The sequence below is a fragment of the Erpetoichthys calabaricus genome, chromosome 3 (assembly GCF_900747795.2).
Source record: "Erpetoichthys calabaricus chromosome 3, fErpCal1.3, whole genome shotgun sequence".
In the NCBI taxonomy this organism is placed as follows: Eukaryota; Metazoa; Chordata; class Cladistia; order Polypteriformes; family Polypteridae; genus Erpetoichthys; species Erpetoichthys calabaricus.
The window spans coordinates 214,891,964-214,914,727 of NC_041396.2; positions in this window are offsets into that span (position 1 = coordinate 214,891,964).

Sequence of the window (22,764 nt, forward strand, 5' to 3'; positions counted from 1 at the left end):
TAAGGACTTGTGGGTAATGGACAGGAACACCTCCGGGTCAGGGAGTATAAAAGGACTCTGGGAAAGCCCAGACACTGAGCTGAGCTGGGAGGTAGGGTGACGAAGTGTCTGGGAGAGGAGGATTTGTGATTATTATAGTATTGATTAGTATATGAGTAGTGTGGAGTGGAGGGTGCTTTATGCACGTGATTGTATAAAAATAAAAGAGTCTTGGACTTTTACCTGGTGTTTGGAGTGGTACCTGAGGGTTCAAGAGGTGGATCAGAACCTCAACTGCTACAATCTTGACATCTTTGACTGCTTGGTCCCAACTAGTAGCTGCACATTTGCTGCTGTAGATAGCATTGCTTGAATAAAAACCTTCATATAGAGGTAAAACAAAAATTGTAGTTGTGAATACTTCAGTCGGGAACTGGAAATCATTGACCAGTTTTAATTTAATTGTTGAAATTCAGATATGGGCCATCACCAAAATATAAGATGACATCTATCACATCACCAATTTACGCTTGCAAGGGGAAAGCATCACTAGTAAAATGATAACACAGAGTGACATCACAGTTTAAGCAACAAAATTAAAGTAAAAAGTAAAAAATAAATCTAAAGCAGAAAACGTTTCATTATGGACTAAGATCTTCTTCAAGTGTAGGAAATCCTGGCAGCATTTTTCTGTCTTTTCGGTTTACATCATTACTGCAGATCTCTTGTAGGGTTTTCCATTATACAAGTTTCAGAATGTCTTCTCCAAGTGCTTGCCTCCCTTTTTGTAGAGAAACGACAATTACAAAAATTGGTCAAATTCATATATATTTAATGAGCTTGTAGAGGATTGGCAGCCAAATGTGTTTTGCTATAATCAGCCTAGACACAATTTTAACACATTTTTCTGTGGAATGCAGTAAAATAAATTATAGCTGCTGTCAACAGAATGGACTCATTTCCCAGAACTTCTGCTTATACAGTAATAATACCTGTTATGTTCTGCCTTAAATGGCCAGTTCTAAGAACCATGTCCATCAGACTTTTGGATGTGGATAATTTATTTTATGAGCACCGTGTTAAAAATAGGTGAAATAAATGATAAACAGTGGGCAGTGAAAATGATCAAGCCAGACACAAAAGAGACTGGTGAAAGTTTAGTCTCAGCTGCATATATGAAACCCCGTGTAAATCAATCCCAGAAACAATAGTTAATAAAAACATGTTTGATGAGGAAAAAGCAGAAAGAAAAACAAGATCACAAAAATCCCAATGACCGCACTTCAAGTCCAACATTTTATTCATATGATGTGGGGTGCTGCAGGTGTTGGTGCTTATATGAGGTTGGATTTACTTTTGGCAGATGCCGGAACTACCCACCCTAAGGCAAAGTGAGCTCACCCTGAGAGATGAGAGTGCCAACAGGCCGTTTATTAGGAAGCATTAAAAAGGACATACTGTAACAAAACTGAAAGGGCAAACAGCTTCAAACAAAGCGTTACAAGCTTTGGCACAAACCACAGCCTCTTGAGCTCTATTTAATTCTTACTCTTTGTGGAGGTCAATTTGAACATCACCATTCTTGTCTTTAAATACAGGAAGGTTGTCATGTTGTTATGCATCATAAAAAAATGAATAAATAAACAACAGATAAAATAAAAATCACTTAGAGGTTTACACACACATACACAATATAAAAAAAAAAAACCTGTGAAGAATTTCAGCAGCTCTTCTATTACTATGCCATCAGTGCCTTTTAAGAAAATAGCATAAAGAATTTTTTAAAGTGACCACACACTCACCATTTCATTATAACATCAATGGGGCTCAATATGAGCTGATTACCAGTGGTGTGTTAATGTCACTGACCTATAAGAAAAAAGTTCACCACATAGATCACCTCTGTCTCAGCTTGTTAATAGCTTATTTGGTGTCTAGGGAACATTACTCTGCACCAAAGGTCAACGTCTTCCTCCATGCCTATGTCTACATTCAAGTTTAGTCTGGTCACTCAAATGTTATCAGTCTACACAGATATACCGTACCTTGTTATGGTCAGTAGATATTACAGCTTAATGTTAAACTCAAAATTAATTTAATACTCATTAAATCATGGGTGTTTCTTTAGACACGTAAACAAATGAGGTTGTTTCTCATGCTGAGAATGGTAGCGGCAGTTGAACAGAAATCCCCTGAGAACAGCAGCCACCTACCATCTCCCATTGTTCACTTCATAGTAGCAACCAAGACAAAAGAGAGGAATAGACAGGCAACATTGAAACAATAAGCTTATTGTCATTTTTTTCCAAAGAAAATTGTTACTAATGTTTAATTTATACACTCTTATAAGTATTTGGTTCAACTTATTAGCACACATAAGCTTCTATGCTTTTTAATATGAGGATTATAAAAACATCATCCTTCATCATCAACATAGCCTAAGATTTACAATATATTTGCATTTCTATTCACTCCAGCAAACTCAATCATCATAATTTCTATAATCCATCACGGCATATCACATATACATCGATGATCATCCTTCTGTTTATGGTTTCAGATATTTTTTGTTTCTTACCTTAACACCTTCTTTGTTTGAGCTTCTCTTTCCTAAATACATGCCCCAGGAATTCCAGTTGCAGTTTCCAATATACCTGTATCTGGAAGATCTAGCTCTCAGCTAGAGTTTGCCAGAAGGCACATGGTAGACAATGAAGTCAGTTAGAAAATAGTTTTATGGTCTGATGGGACCAAATTTGAGTTTTTTGGCTATCAGACAAAATTCAGTAAGTCCAACACTATACATCATCAAAAACACACCATCCACACTGTGAAGCGTGGTGGTGGCAACATCATACTGTATGGATGTTTCTCTGCAGAAGATGCTGGAAGGCTTTTGAGGGTAGAAGGTAAAATGAATGCAGAAAAATACATAGAAATCCTGGAGGAGAACCTGATGCAGTCTGAAAAAAACCTTCCAGCAAATTTCCTGCAAGAGAATGACCCAAGCATAAAGCCAAAGCTACACAGGAATGACTAAAAATAACAAAGTTAATGTCCTTGGACCTCACGTATAAATGGTGCGTATGTAGAAAAATGTTGCGTACGCCCGTTTCCACACTCACTTTGAGATGTATAACAACTGAACTTGCTCTAAAACCACGCACATTCTCGCGCTAGCCTTACCCCATGCATATGCAAGTTTTTGGCTTGGTTTTGCAAACTGGCAGCACCCAGTGTCAAAGCAGTGCTACTGTTCCTGTGTGGTTTCTCAGTCTCTTTTAGATTCACATCCCTGACCCGGCTTTATCAAATACATTGAAATTAACCACATATAGTTTTATAAATGTAAGTCATTTGATTGTAATCAACCTGTAACAATATAATGGTCCATGGAATGGCCAAACCATTCCAAATATCATTGCTGCTTTAGGGTTGTTACTCTCAGTACACAACTCAGAGTAGTTTAACCCACTGTATCTGACTGTGGAATCATAGCTGTACAACAGCTGATCGGAAAGCTCTACAGTGGCTTGTGTCAAGAGTGCAGAGGATTATCGGGATACAGCTTCTACCCTGGAGAACATTGATAGCATATGCTGCCTCAGCCATGAGCACATTCTATTTGAACTACTCCCATTTGGCAAATGCTTCAGAGCCTTTCCTGCATGAAGCTCGAGGTTCAGAAACAGTTTCATCCCAAGAGCTATAAATGCACTCAATCAGTCCATCAAATGCTCCTGGTAGAACTGTTTATAATTGGAATTACAATTTCTTCAATGTAAACTTGCACTACAGTTGTAATATTGCAAAACCTGAGCCACTTTATGGACCATTTGCACTATCTGCACTATATGTACATGTATATTGTACTTATGCTTTCATATTGTATATTTTTCATTGTTTTTTTTAGTGTATTATTGTTATTATTATTATTGTTATATTAAGTTTATGGAGGATTTACATATTGAATCTCATTGTACCATACAATAACAATAAAGGAATTCAGTTCAATTCAATAGAAGAGAGCGCATATTTACAGATGATGAGATTTATATTTCCAAGAGCTATCTTCTTGGAGCTCTTGATATCATTTTTAAGATGAAATGCATTAAAGTATGTAAAATGCATTATACAAATAAATGTTTAACTTCATTTAAATAATGTATACTGTTAATAATTAAACATGTAGGCATGGTGGCACAGCGGTACCGATGAGGGATTGGTCCTGCCTCGCGATATATGCTTGCTGGGACTGGCGGGACCCTGGTTGGATTGATGGATGGAATAATTAAACATGTATTAGAAAGATTTTTTGATATTATTTAAAAGTTTTAAAGAATCAGTGCTCTAAGCTTACAGCTAGTTTGACATTTCAGAGCTTATATTGTGGAGATTGGATACGTGGAGAAAGAAAAGGAAGGACAGGAATTAGGGTTTGGTACGTTTGACAGACACAGTACTGCTGTAAGAAATTATTTCATCGAGGGTTGTGTATGTCCCAGCCAGCATCTTGCGGGAGGCAGGAACAATCTGTGGATGGTGTGCAGGCTCATCACTAATACTGCACCAGCGTGCCCCCATGTTTAATACATGCTTTAATGCATTTCATCATGAAAATGATATCAAGTATACATCTTAGTATTCTAAAATGCTCAGAGAGCTGTAATATCATAAATGTAATGTATTATAAGTGGAGATCAGTGCCATAAGAGAAAGCTTGTTAAAGAAGCACACAATGATTCACACACATAGAACACATAGAATATGAAGCATTTAACATTCTACTTTAGTTACAATGGGATCAGAGAAACACTAGTAAATTAAATATTGATTTTAAGATGAAGTTTACAACGTTCTACTTTAATGACAAAATAAACTACAAGATTAAATTGAAAATTTCGAAATCAAAGTTGACATTTCAACCTTTTTCTCTTCAATGTGTCCCTATTTTTTTCTTTTCTCTGTACCCTAATATGCTTTCATATGACACTAAGACGGTGGACTACGAGTCACCTTTTCATGGCGACTTTGATATCTGACCACTTCGTTTTTATTTTGAGCACTGTGCAACTTTCTGAACTTGAGCTGTCCAGTGTCTCCGCTACTGTCTCTGCTATCACTCGATCAACTTCCTTTTGTTGTTTATAACACTGATTAAGCCCACAAATAGTACGTTTCTCCTTGCCTCTCTGAAATTTAGTTTTCTTCACATGCTTTTGCCATTGTCTTTTAACCTAACACTGAAAAGGGAAGGTGATATTTATATTGATTTGCATATTAAAATATGCAAAATTGTGGGAGGAGTTGGGGTGGGACGGCAGGCATGTGCACATGCGTTACTTTTCACACTGACCGGGATTTATGGAGCTGAAATGTGTGGAAGTTGGATTATGCATGGTTTGCTGCATCTGAATTTTTTTTCTGTGTATGCACATTTCCACTTTTGTCCATATGCCATGTTTTAGTGTGAGTTCTACGCACGGCATTATGCATGAGGCCCCTGGAGTGGCTGAATGTGAGTTTAAACCTCAATCTAATTAAGAAACTATCTATGCAACTTAACAATCCTTGAGCAGTTTTCGTAAAGAAGACTGGGGAAAAATCACAGTGCAAAACTGATAGAGGCTCCTACACACAGAACTGAATTGACGTCAAATGTGCATCTACTAAATACTGACTTGGAAGAGGAGAACAGTTATTTGGTCTTTTATATTTGTGATTAATTTAAACCATTTCTGCTCTAGATCAGTGTCAAAAAAGCCTAATTGAATCCACTGTGATTCAATGTTGTGTAACAATAAAATGGGAAAACAGGAGTATTAAATACTTTATTTAGGCACTGTAAATATTCACTTATAATTTGGGTTTTACTCTAAGTTAATGAAAATTCTACTATAGTGCTAAATAAAGTTACTGCACATATGGTATGCTTTTACCACCATCTACTGCCTGATTGTCTTTGCCATTTTTCTAATTACAGATGTAAAGTGACATCATTACATTATCTATCCATTATAAAGCCTATTTTAGTTATTTCAGTAGAAAGTGGTCACACCACTGGAAAGAGGTTCTGGTGTTTTTAGGTGTAGGTCTAACTAAATCAAAATGTATCATTTACTATAAAGCACTGTCACTCTCTGACAATTCTAGGGCATAGGATAACATGCCAAGTGTGTGGATCATTTCAGCATTGCTGCTTTTTATTTTTTTACAGCGGAGCGCCTACTTCAGTAATGTGTGCCAAAAGTGTTTACCTGCTATTGTAATAAAACGATATTTATTTTTAACAGCTGCAAAGATGCAAACCTTGCATGCACATTCTGAGATCAAAGGAGAGTAGACAGTTAAATGTGCGAAGGGTGCTCAAAGACATGTGTGAATGTTAAGCTTTTAAATGAAAAATGTTTTATTGCCATGCTCCCACAGAACCAATTCTGTGAAGCAGTCAGCATCAATTAAATTTGAAAAAGCCTGGCCTTTGCATGTTTAAATAAGCCATTCCTTTCCTATCACTTCCCTCCCATCTGGATGTTTTGCATAAATATTAGTCTGCTTTCACTTAGTGCAAAGGATAACATGTCAGGTTGCTATTGTCGACGTATAAAGTAAAATATGTTTTTATAATTAGTCAACATATTACTAACAACTTCAGGTCTCATTCTGTCTCAAAGAACATTGGTGTGCATTTTTCAAAATCTTAACAGTCCAAACTAAGAAAAAGTATAAGTAAACAGCTGGAAAAATATTAACTAAGAAGATGCCATTTCAAATATGATCGTCCATCTTGTTTGTCGTTTTTTCCCAACAGAGTTCCATCCCTTCACCATTGTGGTAGTGCTGTAAAGTGGTAACCTTCTGACACTGTGGAAGAAAAATTAGACTTTGGGGTCACATAGTCATTTAGGATAAAACATTTTGATATGCTTTCCATATTAAAATATAGCACCCATCTTAGAATTATAAGTGTTAATAAATGTCAGAAACCTGTTCAGGCATATCAGGAAAACAGATAAAGGTCAAATGAACAGCAAAAACAAGAATGTACCAGGAGCTGTTTGATGTAATATACCAAATGTATGATTAAGAGATCAGCAGATATCCTGTAAACAATAAAACCGGACAGTTGTCACATACCCAGAGATGTCAAGGGTAATATAACAGATATTGAAGAATAAGGACATACTGTAATGGAGAAAGATTTTTATTTAGGCTGGTTGTTCTCTATACTAAACACCTCATGTATTTTAACCAATCAGAGTATGAAATGTAAGCTGTGAGGTTTCTTAACTCTTTTAGGACTCCTCCCAACAGGATGACTTTGCAAAGGGTGTCCTGAAGCGTGATCACCACATCTGTCGCCGGGGCAACCGCAGGCTCCCAGCGCTGCAGCGGCTCTCCATGAATGCAAATCCGAGCCGACTGCAGTCGTGCTATAAGCGCCCGTTGTCGATGGGTCATGCAAGGAACTTTATAAATGCAGGGAACAGTATTATTTGACCACTAACCTGACCACTAACCTGGCCACAAAACTGCCTGGTTGTTGTGTCTGTGTATAGGAGAGTGGTAGATCCCGCTACAATAAATAACTGTGCTGTTCCTGTTTCAAGCTGAATAAAGCTGATTTTTCTAAAGTACCGAGACTCAGCTTCATGTTTTGGGGTGCAAGACAGGAACTCGCAATTCACAAATTATTAATCAATACTGTTATATAAATTCAGTTATCAATAAGTATGAGCTTCTGCTTTTATTCTGTGATCATTCTGTAATAGACTGTTGTGAATTATGCTCTCTCTTCAGTACGGTGCAGCAAGAGAATAAATTGCGCAAAGAACATCTTTTCTCCTGCCTGATTACTGATTCAAAAGGCTTTTTTTTATCTGACTTGTCTTGTCAGAGGATAGATTTCTTTCTTTAATTAAGATGTTGAGTTCTACCACAACATCCACAGGCTATTTTCTTACTTCTTTTCAGACCACCATAGATCAATAAAGGGTAACTTGTGAACCACACAAGATGCTATTGTATGACCTTTAAGTCAACACATGAGGCACTTGACTTTCCCTGCCACCCAATGGGGCAGCAGGGGGCCATTTCAGAGCAGCTGTCAAGTTTCTAAGCTTCCAAATGGCAACAAGCCATGGATATATAATTATCCTATGATACAGTAAATTATTCTCTTTCTTAGCTTCACTACAATTCTGCATATTCTAGAAAGAAAAAGTATTTTGGGGCATCTTAATTAAATCAATTAATAATCATGTTTTGCATCATTTATTGCTATAATAATGTACATAGATAGAACTTTATTTGTTCCCTGGGGGAAATTTAGCTTTTTACAGAAGCTCATTAAATAAATAAATACACACATATGCCAGAATAACAACAGGGAAAAAAAGAAAGACAACTTTTGACTTGCCAGTTACAGTCACAGTTGAGGCACTGTGCAGGCATATTGCTGTTACTATAAAAGAGACCCTGTAGCGTTTCCTGACAACCTTATACTCACTGTTAGTGTGACAGAGAGAGGATATGCAACATTGTTCATAATGACACTAAATGTTGTTTTGATTCACTCCTTTGCCACTACCATTACTAAGCCTACCCCTTTAATTAATTTTTTGATTTGGTGGGCTTCTTTGAAGTGATGTTACACAGCCCAGCACACCGCAGCATAGAAAATCATACTGGACATCATAGAGTTGTAGAAGATGTGAAGGATGTCAATACCCACATTAAAGGACCACAGTCTCCTAGGGAAAAAGAGCCTGCTATGCCCTTTCTTAAATACTGTATTTCCTCTGTGTTACAAGACCTAGTCCAACTTGTCATTGATATGGACCCCCAAGTAATTGTAGGAGTGCACCACTTCTACATCCAGTCTCCATATACTGACCAGGCACTGAGGCTCTTTGGTGCAGCAAAAATCAATAACCAGTTGAGCAACTCAGAAATTAGCAGTATAATATGTCGTTTTTCTTCTTCTTGAATTTTGACTTTGGCAGAGTAAAGTGGTTTGTGAGTACCCGTGATCCTTAAAATTATGCAGACCAGATAAGTATAGACAGGTGGATCACAGTGCACACTGTTCAGAGGCAGTCAACTCAGAGTTACAGATGTCCTACTGTTTTCATGACTTTGGGGAACTGAAAGATGATTTTGATCATTCTCAGGTGGTAAACAGGGGTGAGAGTGAGACAATATGTTAGTGAGGAGAATCACTAGAATAAGACATGGTCCAAATATGCACAATGTTCATGGCTGAAAGTCAGATAGCGCTTTTATCAAATCGAAGACAAAAATCAGTCAAAAAATATGAAGCAAAAATATTAAGGACCAGAAATAAAGCACTTGAATTCTTTTAAGGGAATATGGACAGGAATTGAACATTATGGATGACTAGTGACTTGGGCAGGTGCAACTATGAGATGGCTGTCTTGCAACTACACTTACAAACACTAAAAACACAAGCACTGTTAAATCCCACCACTAAAACAAATCCAAGCCAAGTAGAATCATAAAATTTCAAAGAATATGTACAGAAGAGCACACTCTATTCAAGAAAACTCAATAATTAAAATACAACTTTCATGATAAATTTTTAAAAAATCATTCCACTGGTAGGTGAGTTGTTTCATGAGGAGAGACAATACTGAAGTATGTATTTTGGTTTAAAAACATACAACTTACAATGTTAACTTACTTTAGTTATCCGTTTAGATGTACTGTCAGAAATTGGACGCTATGCAGCCTTAACTATGGGGTTCTGCTCAAGTGGTGTCAAGATTATTTGGCACATCTACTGTTTCAGGTGTATTGACTACCAAAATCTGTATGTACTGTGATTCTTTGTCAACAGCAAAAAGCCCTTGCTAAGTGAGAGCTCTTTTCACTTCCTTTTTACTGGGAGTGATGTCACTCTCTAGACTTCATCTTTTCATGGATATAACTTCAGCCTCATATTTACTTTGACTGCATTGTCGTTTGTGTGAGTGACAAGGCTTTATTCACTTTTACCACTAATCAAGTGATATTTTTGAATGCCAAATCATAATCTGGTTTAACAGATGTTTTCCCTTTGTAACAGGTTATGTTTATTTTTAACACAAGTTATATTTTCTCTGTATAAAAAAGACACATATATGTGTTTAACTTGGATCTTTTTGGGAGACTTTTCAGTCATAGAGGGTTCATCCATCATAACCACAGAGCTGCTATCGGTCATATGAATCTTGATAAGCCCATTATTACTTTTTGCTGTTTAAATTTCCTCCCCTACTTTGAGCTCCACCTTCATATGGTGGAGGACTGGATTACATGTTCTGGCCCCTCAAGTCTATATGTGGACAGAAGGACAGACAGGCAGACAGATAGAAGGACAACACTATTTACTTATCCCATTATATGCAAATACACCTAAAAAAGAGATCAAGCTAATGAAGGTAACTATAAGCTATGCATTATGGATACATGTGTAGAAGCAATTATTAAGGAGAAGATCAAACATCACATGGCAAGAACAGGTGCATCAGTAAACAGCATAACAGTTTTAGAAAGGAGATGATCTTTCACTTATATTCTGGAAATAAAAAAATACACGATCAGAGAGGTGCATATGGTACTATTTATCTTCATTGCCACAGAGCTTTTGATGAGGTCCAGCGTGGGATACTTGAGGTCAAACTAAAAGACATGGGAGCTCAAGGTTCAGTGTGTAGATTGGAATAAAATTGGCTGCAAAGGATTGCTGGAATAGGAACTTTTTCAGTGATATTTAATGTAAAATGTGGAGTATTACATGTAGGAAGCAAAAATGCTACATTTTATTGCACAATGGGAAGTTTGAAACATGAAAATGAAGGACATAAGAAGCACCCAAGACTCTTTGTTATTTACACTCATAGCGTATAGAGGCCATTAAAAAGGTAATAGGGTATTAGATTATATTAGACTAGCCATGTGCGCCCAACTACGTTTCGCGTGTTAAAGTTGTCTGTGAAGGGCTCCCTGTTTAAACGCGGCTGCCAGTCGTGAACTGAGCCCTTCGTCGCACAGCATTATGATTTTTTATAAGGGAAACAAAATTACAAAACAAAACCCTTGGACATTGATTCAATAGGAACGGCCTACTCGGAATCACTGTCTGAATAGTAATTATGTGGTGGTGGAGGAGCATTTCTGCTTCTCTCCGTTCACAGTCCGTCTCATTTTCATGACGCTGTCGTTTCCTCTCATGATCTCTTCTCAACCTCTCTCCAATCTCGCAAGTTGCTTTGTAGCAATCCAAAGAGTAAGGAAGAACCAATGCTTCTTTCTTGAACTCCAAACGCCGACTGATAGAAAATCACAGAAGTGTGCCCGACTTATATACTCTGACTGCCGACTCCAAGAAGTGGGTGAACATTCGATTTGGACGAAGTGCTGCCAACGACGGTTGATAGAAACACAAAAAACCACAGTCTCGACAACGAAGCAGGTGTCGACGCCAGATCTAAACACAAAGAGTGCTATCGACAGTGTTTGTAAACAAAAGTAACAACCAAGGTGTTGTGTATTCAGCCAGTACAAACAGCACATAGTCTCATTTAGTTCAATCCTCTTTAATCACCACACTCCAACCTCATCCAACGATCCCCCCCCCTCACTTCCTCTCCTCCTCCATCACTACTGCCCTCTACTGAACACAGCAGGAACACCACACAAGGCAGTGAATTCGCGGACAAACAAAGATCAAGATCCAAATGAAGATTATATATAAAGATTATATAGTGCAAGTGAAGGGAAACATATAACCTGGTTAGGCCCAATCCAATGAAGCCAGGTGGAGGTGTTTTTTTTTCAGCTGACCACCTTTACACAGTAGTAAAATGCCAGATAAAAGCGAGATCTGAGCTGCCAGAAGGTACCTTACTCTCACTGGTTGGGTAAACAACCAAAGCACATGCAGGAGAATAAAAAAGGCATATTGCATCTGTGCAACATGCCTGTCCCCATTTTTTTGGAGGTTCCCCAAAAGGCACAGGAATATCCTGCAAAAAGCTGCATCTCACTGTGATGTTATTTTTAAAATATATAGTGTCAGCCCTAAAAGTTTCAGGCAATCTGAAAATCATGGGATAAGGGTAGACATGGAGAGAATACAACGCGTTCGTAATGACTTATGAGTAGATCAAATATGCACAGTGCAGCACTCTGCCACTACTCTAGTTGAAGCCAAGGTCATATCCTGCTATGAGATCACACCATTGTTAACTATGCGCTTTAGTGAGATTTCTTTGGGAAGAGGGAGTGAAACCTGATGAAATTCACCTGAACGAAGTGAAGTGAAAAGTTTATGAATGAGTAGAAAGGTTTAAAGTGGGAAGAATAAATGTAACCCAACATAGTTCTGTCTGGTTGACCATCAACATCAAGCACAAAAGACCACATTGACATAGCGAATTCCTTCATTAGAGAAGACAGACAGATTACATTGTCAGTTGTTACTGCAGATTTGGATGCCAGCTATGAATGTACACATGCCGTAGTGTATGATGACCTGGGGTACCATAAAGTTTGTGCAAGATGGGTACCCAAACAGCTTACTGATCTGCACATGCCAACATTCTTAGATGAATTTCTCTAGGTTTCACTCCCTCTGTATCTTTCAACAATGGTGCAATCCTGGAGCAGAGCATCCATGTCCATTTGACCTTGGCTTCAGCTAGACTAACAGCAGAACACTGTTGTGTGTGTTAGATCTACCAAAAAGCCACCGTGAATGTGTTGTATTACGTCAGCTTTTAATTGTTGCCGTTACCGTGTTATTTTCAAAATACTTTTACTTTTTGAGATATCCTCGCATTATCTCATCTACTGCAGCAATTTTTTGTTTATGCAAGCAGAATACAAGATATTTTTAAAACTGAAATGGGATAATTTTGGCTAGACTGAGACTTGAACTACAGAGGGACAGAGAAAAACATAATGAGAAAATTGAACCCATAATATAGGTATATAATAAAATTATATTGAGCTTGTCTGTATATTGGCAGAGTATTACAATTAATGTTTAACAATTTTCAACACCTTCTTGGAACAATATTATGGCTGAGCTAGAAAAACAGCAAGCCTCCAAAGGACTTGGAAAAAAAAACAATTGAATTATCATCAAAGACTTTCTTAAAGGAGCAGGCAGGAGAGTACTCAAAAAGGCAGACATAGGTCAGAGCGTGTAATACGAAATACCAAAATAACAAAGGAATAAAAAATAACAATAAAAGGAGAAGTAAAGAAAACAACACAAAATGTGGAAAACATTTTATGGAATGTGTAAATGTATAATGTGGAAAATAAATGTGGAAAACAAGTCACAAAATGGAGATAACAAAATGACACCATCATGACAATGAAAATGAACGATAAATGAAAAAGTAATTAACACAGATAAATCCCACTGAAGCAAAATGGTTAAATGTGATCTAAATTAATAATATTTTCCGGTAGAAGCTGAATAAAACTTCACAGAAAAAGAATAGTTTTGCTGGTTGATTTTGCAGAAACAGTGAACAGACAAAAACTTAAATCTCATTATTTTGTCCCTTAAAAAGGATCAGACGTAGAAAATATCAGAACATTAGAACAATCCAGATGAGAACAAGTCATTCAGCCCAACAAACCTCACCAGTCCCATCCACTTAATTATTAAAAAAAACACCGTCTAGTTTTAAGAGTCCCCAAAGTCCGACTGTCTACCACACCTCTTGGCAACTTATTTCAAGTGTTTTCTGTGTAAAGAAAAAATTCCTTATGTTTATGTGAAATTTACCTTTCACAACTTTCCAACTGTGGCCTCTTGTTCTTGATGAACTAATTTTAAAGTAACAGTATTTGTAATATTTTACATTTACTGACATTGAATTTCATCTGCCACACATTTGCTCAAGCCTGTATGCTTTCCAAGTCCCTCTGTAATGATTCAACATATTCCAGATTATCTACCAATCCACCTGTCTTGATATCATCTGCAAACTTAACCAGCTTGCTACTTATATTCCTATCATTTATGTATATTAAAAATAGCAGTAGTCCTAGCACTGACTCCTGTGGAACACCACAGTTAACATCAACCAATTCTGACAAGGTTCTTCACACCATAAACCTCTGCTTCCTCTGTCTGTACTTGCTAACCTCCTTAAGAACTTGAGGGTAAATATTATCTGGTCATGGAGATTTGTTTGATTTCAACCTATTTAAACTAAGCAATACTTTTCCCTCTACAATTTTTAAATCGTTAAGTACCTTCTTAGTAGTCTCTTTTATCTCTGAGAAGTTATCTACGTGCTCATTTGTTAAGACCTCAGAAAAATTTGAGTTTAGAGTATATGCTGTTTCACTGTCTGCATTTTTTAACTCCCATTTACTATGCCCAATGCACTTCACCTCCTCCTTGACTGTTCTTTTACTACTAAAACACTGAACGTTTCTTTGGATCATCTTTCCCCTTATCTGCTCTGTTCCTCTCCAACTGCTTTTTAGGCACCCTAATATCCTTTCTTAAGGGTTGCCTTCATGTTCTCATGTGTCCTATGATTCACGTTGGAATTATTCATCTTATATGCCATATATAGCTGTTTTTCCTTTGCAGTTTCTTTTTTAACTCTTTATTAACCCACTGCAGAATTTTTAAATATTTCCTACTAATTCCAAATTTAGGTATGTACCTGTCCTGCATTATATGTAAAACGTTTCTAAACCTTTTCCATTGTTCCTTGACTGTGTCCACACTTTAAAGTTTAAAAATGTTTAAAGTCTATCCTCCTTAGACTCAAAATTTGCCCTCCTAAAGTTAAACTTAACAGTTTTAGTCTTTGCCTCCACAGTCTTCCGAAACATTGAGAACTGTATTATATTATGGGCACTTGACTCTAGTGGTTCAATCACCTCTACATCCTCAGCTCTGTCCTGATTAATACAAAATACTAAATCCAGACAGGCTTCTCCTCATGCTGATGCTTTATCATATTGTGTTAAAAACCAGTCACTAGTTACTTCTAAAAACTCCAGCTCTTGTGCTCCACTATTTGCAAAGCTATCCCAGTTAATATTCGGGTAGTTAAAGTACCCCATGACTATAATATCACCCTGTAAACTTGCCTTTTTAATACTACTAAAAAGATGTACATTGAAGTTACTGTCTGCATTGAGTGGTTTATAAAACACTCCTAAAATAAAGCCTCTTTCCCTAATGCTTTCCAGGCAAAGCCTACATGTCCTCACAAAGATGGGGCTCATCGACCAAGTGAAGAAGACTTGTGTTTAAATACTGTTTGACATAAACAGCAACCCAACATCTCCTTTTCTGTTCTGTCTGTCCTACTATGTTATACTCATCCCCATCTTTGTTATTTAACCAGGTTTCTGTTATTGCTATTATATCATAATTGCGTTCCAACTCACTTGTTTTATTTTTGATATTTCTAGAATTAAGGTAAGCAATTTTTAATATGTTACTCATTTTACTTTTGCATTTAAACAATACCATACCCTCCATACCATAGTTTAACCAATCCTCGACTAACCTACTAATACACCTTCCCAACATATTGATGCCCCTCTGGTTCAGATGTAACCAGTCGGAGTGGAACATATCCCATCTGTTCACAAAAGGAGTCCTAATGCCTCATAAACCTATACCCTTCTACCCAACACCATGATTTGAGTGACGCATCAGGCTTACTACTCTCCTCAGTCTTACCTGGACTGGCACATAGCACAGTCACAACTTCAGAGAAGACTAACTTGTCAGTTCTGCTCCTCAGCCTGGCAGCTAACTCTTTAACTTTGGATCGCAGACCTGACAGACTACTCTTATGTATGCCATTTGTTCCATTATGGACAAGGACAACTGGATCCACCCCTGCTCTGGCCAAGAGCCTATCAACCCTTTCAGGGAGGTCTCCAACCTGTGCACCCGGGAGGTAACATGTGAGACTCTGTATCTCTGGAGCAAACTTGTGTTTTAATCTCCTTAATGATGGAGTCCCTATCACTATCTCTCTCTTTCTGGTGAACTGGTTTTGAGGTAGCCCACTGGGGCTCCTTATGCCTGCCTACCATCTCAGAACTTCAAGAGATGCCATCCAGATCTGCAAGGACCTGAAAACGGTTTGATACTTCCAATTCCAGGATTTATGTCCCATGACAGTATTTACCCTTTACCTTGCGCTTTGTTACTGTGATTGTCAGGTCTGTAATCTCCTCCCGCACCACCTTAAGGGTGTACACTATCTCTCTAAAGGACAAATCGGCCAGGTCCATTAACTGTCTACTACAACACAGGCCAGCCAATTTATCCTCTAGTTCAGTGACACTGAGCTTGAGGTGCAGGATCAGCTGGCACCCCCTAAAGATGTATCCCTCATAGAAGACTGGCTCCTCCAAGCTATTCTGTGGAAAGTCCAACATCCAACAGAACTTACATTGCACTGGCCCCATTATTAAAATTTGACTTTGGGCTACTAAAACTGTTCAATTTTTTTGTATTCAATTTAAATAATTTAACTTAAATGGTAAAACTAAAAAAAGAAGAAAAAATTTCCAAGAAAAAAATTTATTAATTAAAGAACTTCTACAGTTATTTTACTCCTTCTGACCCCTTAAGCTCCTATAATTTTTTCCCTTCAACTACATGCTGTTTTTTCTTTCTATGAGGTTGACTTTACTTTTTTCTGTCTGTTCTACTAACTGTACGCTCCTCTTATTCTTTACTCAACACTAGAATCCCTGAACTTTACAGTTTTTTTCATTGTCAACATGACACCAAGAAGAAATGATTGAGCTGCGTTTGTGTGTCTGATTTTATCCCTTCAGTGCTAACTTTTACAAGTACTATAAATGTACACCACCTGTTATAGACTCAAATCAAATGTATGTTTTTATTATATAATAGTAACAATAATAGCAGCTCACTACTCAAAATAGTAAATTCAAGGAGGACCTGGGATCGAACCTGCACCTTTCTGAATAAGAGTCAGTAGTCCTTACCTCTGCACCAGCCAAGCAGACATTTATACTTTATATAGATTGATAGCTGGGCTTCAGTTTTTACACATTGCCAGTAACATGTAAATTTAATAATTTCCTTTTCTTTGGTTATATTCTTGAATAAAAGCGCACTTGTTTTTTTATACCTTTTGTGAAAGTGCTTATTTGATATTTGGACTTCAGTCTGAACACATTATACACTTCACATCAGCATTCTGTCATTATTACTATAATATGAAAAAGTTTCTGTTTTAGTCATGTAATCAACATTTCTTGCCTTGCATTTCCTGTCAACCTACATTTACACAAATTGTTGTAGACAAGGAACATGCATGAAATGTTTGTATTCCAAATAATCATATATTATTTACCCTATACAATTCCAGACGCCTTCAGACTTCAGCTTGGAGAATTTTGCTCACTTCATTTGCTTCGGTGGGGGATTAATGAGCAGGCTGCCTGCTGCTTGTGCTGATTGACACATTTGCAAAACAAAGGCGCTGCTGACAAGGTGTGAAGGAATTTAAGGTGGCTTGGCATTACAAATATTTTCGCAGGCTTCAGGGATTCTAGTATTAAAAGCTCTCCACTCGCACTATTTTCATTCCTTCGTATTAATGAACTCTTATACTGTCACCCTCTGAACTCATTTCATACTCTTTTGTCTGCTTCTACAGCCGCTTGTATCTAATCGTCTTAATGCTGGCCGCCCATCTATGTACCGTGAAGTGCTTCTCGCTGCCGTTTTCCCCCCCTAAAGAATTGCTGTTTTTGTTACTAACTATTTGCTGCTACATCTCCGGCTATTTACTTACAGAGATGCCAATGTCAGCTACTGCTGCTTACTGTCCTGCCTCGCCAGAGCTAGTTTGAGTAAAGATAAAAAGAACAAGAACAAGTACAAGTAACAAGTAACTTTTTCAAACGCACCTCCAAACACCCAACTGCTTTTGCTCCTGTGCGGGCGATGGAAAAAAGCTATAAAAATTCCCACACAGCTCCTTAGCAACAACCAAAACACAAAGCTTTAATAAACACTAAGACCACATAAAAAAACAAATCTCAGCCACTTCTCTTCCGTTTACAAAGATGACATCTTCCTGTAAGTATACAGTAGTGTTTACAGCTATGGAGACAGTGAGGAATCATTGTTGGTAGGTGAGTTGTTTTGGCTTTGAATTTTTATATATTGCAACAGGATAACAAAGTGGAAAACAGAGATTACAATATTTGGTTAGGATTAGGGTTTAAACAAAAAGATTTCTGAGTAGGCAATACACGTGTCTGCTCTATTTTATACTATCAGCTCCATTTCATTTTCTCGACACCATGGATTTGTATATGTAAACAGATTATTCTTCCATAATCTGTGCTAGTTTTTGTCTGTTCCATTGTTCTTTGTTGTATGTATCACAGTAAGTAGTATTGTTTGAAAAAAAACAACTTTGGTTGTATAATGTATAAAAAATGCAACAATTAATTTCCCTATTTTGTATAAGTGAGTTGTTACTTTTCAGAAAAGCAACTCGTATTCATCCATTTAGTTGTCATAAAATGTCTAAAAGTTACACCCAGGCACAGTTAATACTTTACTGTAAGAACGTTAAAATTTTATTTGCAAAACATTATTTTTTAGATTTGTTATTCACATGTGCTTATATCACATGACACTTTTAATTGATTTATTTTACTACTAACAGTGTAATTAACAATAAAACCAAGCCAGATGGTAATTGGATTAGATGTGAAATCAAGAATTTTGTAGTAAACAATAGTACTCAGGTATTGGACCGTGTTAGCCATTATGAATGTAGTGAGAAGTCTTGCAAAATGACACCTTTTATTGGCTAACTAAAAAGATTACAACATGCAAGCTTGCATATTGTTATCTTTTTAGGTAGTAAACAAGGATAACAATAAATCCATCCATCCATCCATTTTCCAACCCGCTGAATCCGAACACAGGGCCACGGGTGTCTGCTGGAGCCAATCCCAGCCAACACAGGGCACAAGGCAGGGAACCAATCCCGGGCAGGGCGCCAACCCACCGCAGTAACAATAAATCAAATATTCTAAATAATTTCAGTCATTCAGCAAGACTGCATCAATTGCAACTTGACTGTCAAACAAACGTGATGGAACTAAACCATCCTTTTTTTTACTTTAAAGAAAAAAAAAATTGTGTCTAGAAGCAAAATTTTGGAATTTCAGTTTTAAAAGAAAAGTTTTAATTTTACATAATAATAATTATTAAGTCAATGCGACCTTGACCTGAATTTGACAATGGGTGGATGGAGGACCCATTTACATGGCAGAATTGTGTGCAGTTGATTAGTAACAAGTTGTAAGTACAGACTCCACATTTTCTTTGCATGCATTCTTTTTGTCTTTTCAAAAAATTACATAGTGTTAAACGGTAAACTGTTCAAAACAGCAGGGTATACAGTGGTGTACCTCAAATGTTTATGGCTTACCACAGTTTACCTTGCTAAAGCCACACGGGATGCCATGAGCTCCCATAATTGTAGAGCAGCATGCATTGTACAACCTAAAGAATCCTAAAGTCCAAGACAGTCTGTGACTTTTTAAATATACACTAGTATGTAGTTTAATGTGGTACACGTATAACCTTATATCAATGCATAGTTTGCCAAGGTTATTACTCATGAAATCTCTATATAATAGTGTTAAGATACTGTAGTTTATTTATTATTCCATAATTCAGTAGTACACTGTAAGCTTACATACATTTTAATGTAAGTGTTATTTAAATAAAAAGATACAGTATTATAATGTGTGAAGTTGTTTTAGGTGCTATGGACATGAATTACAAGTCGGAATGTCTATTCTACAGTAATCTGAAGAATATTACTAAGACTGTTAAATTCAGGCTGCTATGGAATAATGTTTAATGCCCTCCATATGTTATATGTTTTCATTTCATGTTTTACTTGTATGAGCTTCACCACAGTTTGGTTGATTTTTTGATCTTTGCTGCCCCATTCTTTATTTGTGTCCTTTTTTTGTGGATTTGATTGTAATTTTTCATGTCTGCCTTGTTATTGAATAACCCTATCTCATTTCTTCACCCTGACCACTGTTCTTCCCTTACAATTGTAGATGAATTTCTAATTTATAATGTATTTTATGAAGACTACATGTTTCTCATAGCTCCAGAAATAACACGCAGCTCACTTCTTACTGATATCTATATGTTTGCTGTGACCATTTTGCACACTGAGTGCAAGCCAACAAAATAAATGCAGAAAGTGCTAGTACTAAAACCAGACCATTTTACAGTCATCAACTAACCTATCTCACAAAATTATGGGAGACAAGTGGAAAACTAGAGTACAACAGGCAGACACATGGCAATATTGCTTTCAAATAAAGAAACACTGTATGTAATATCATGGAAGTATATATTTCCGGAAGACACTTTCTAAAATATTGAGAGAAATCACACTTACACTTACAGTTAAATCAGAAGCCAAAACATGCATTAACACAATGCATTTTGATAATTATCCCCTCATATTTGTCAAAACTGATATATGATTGCCTTATAAAAGATTTTTCACTTACATGGAATAGAAATAAAAAAAAAAAAACAGATATATGAGGAAATTAAGGACATGCCAAATATGTACAACAGCTATGATGCTTAACCAACCAAAAGAGTTTCAGCTCGGTGTTTAATGGGATCTGTCAATAGGGTACTCTCAGTTAAACTGGTGATGTCTGGGTGATGTTCGTGTTAACAGTTAATGATCTTAGCTAGTGTAACATCGGACGTAAAGAATTACTTTCGCCCTTGTGACAGAGAAGCAGGTCCATAATGTCTACTCTTTTACTGAGCATTGTTATTTCCATTTTTTGTTGTATGTAGTGAGATGGACTGTGCAAGCAGTTGGGCATACTGGCCAGGATGGGGAAAAATTACTTCACCAGGTTGGAGGACAGACCTTTAGAAACAAGAAAATAAAGGCAAGGATCTTCCTGCTTCAGCCAGGAGACAAGCATGAGATGCTAAAATGGAAATGAATACACTGGCGTCCCTGTTGGGAAAGGTTGAAGTTCGTTACTGGCCGGTAGGACAATGCAATGAAAGAATTGTGGGAGTCTGCTTGGACAATTTTCTCCCCCAATATGCTTGATGGTAGCATCCCTGGGCTAAAATTCCTACACGGATCTGTAGTCCCAAGGGGCAGGCCTATTGAGCAGTGGGCAACACTCACAGGAGGTAGAGATAGGAGGAATTATTATATACTTTGAATTGTTTTGTGGTGGATTATTGGAGACAGGATTCTGTTAAATGCTTGGTGTGAATAAAACCCTTTATTTTATTCTAAAAAAAATGTGGTGCTTTACTGTGTCTTAGATTTGGGGCTTTCTGGCTCCCCCTTATGACCACTGACTGAAAATAGCTAGAAAAGAAGTGTAATGTTTCTTGGCCTTTACTTGTTTCTGATACCTTTTCCTTATAGTTGTAATGCTCTTGATAGAATACATTTTCCATTGTTCTGTAATAAACTGGTGCCACGGTGGCGCAGTGGCCTTCCAGTTAGGAGACCCGGGTTCACTTCCTGGGTCTTCCCTGCATGGAGTTTGCATGTTCTCCCCGTGTCTGCGTGGGTTTCCTCCGGGTGCTCTGGTTTCCCCCTGCAGTCCAAAGACATGCAGGTTAGGTGCATTGGCAATTCTAAATTGTCTCTAGTGTGTGCTGGGTGTATGTGTGTGTGTGTGCGCGCCCATTGTTAAATGGTGCGACTCAAACCACCTACAACTGAACACCAGCAAAACCAAGGAGCTGGTGGTGGATTTTAGGAGGACCAGGCCCCTCACGGACCCTGTGATCATCAGAGGTGACTGTATGTAGAGGGTGCAGACCTATAAATACCTGGGAGTGCAGCTGGATGATAAATTGGACTGGACTGCCAATACTGATGCTCTGTGCAAGAGAGGACAGAGCCGACTATACTTCCTTAGAAGGCTGGCGTCCTTCAACATCTGCAATAAGATGCTGCAGATGTTCTATCAAACGGTTGTGGCGAGCACCTTCTTCTACGCGGTGGTGTGCTGGGGAGGCAGCATAAAGAAGAGGGACGCCTCACGCCTGGACAAATTGGTGAGGAAGGCAGGCTCTATTGTACGCATGGAGCTGGACAGTTTGACATTCGTGGCAGAGCGACGGGCGCTGAGCAGGCTCCTATCAGTTATGGAGGATCCACTGCATCCACTAAACAGTGTCATCTCCAGTCAGAGGAGCAGCTTCAGTGACAGACTGCTGTCAATGTCCTGCTCCACTGACAGACTGAGGATTTTGTTCCTCCCCCACACTATGCGACTCTTCAATTCCACCTGGGGGGTAAACGTTAACATTATAGAAAGTTACTGTCTGTTATACCTGCATTTTTATCACTCTGTAATTTAATAAATATATTTTTTTTTATCAGTATGCTGCTGCTGGAGTATGTGAATTTCCCCTTGGGATTATTAAAGTATCTATCTATCTATCTATCTATCTATCTATCTATCTATCTATCTATCTATCTATCTATCTAGTATACAGTCATTTTCTTCTAAACTACATATCAGTGAATTTCACTGGCATAATGTGCAGGATTGGTTGCGTCTGATGCAACTGAAATAGACTTGTAAAACTGAATTGGATTAAGCATATATTTTATATAAATGGATGGATGGATGATTAATAGTCACCCTTACAGGTCCTGATGATTAATTTCTTGATGCCTTCTG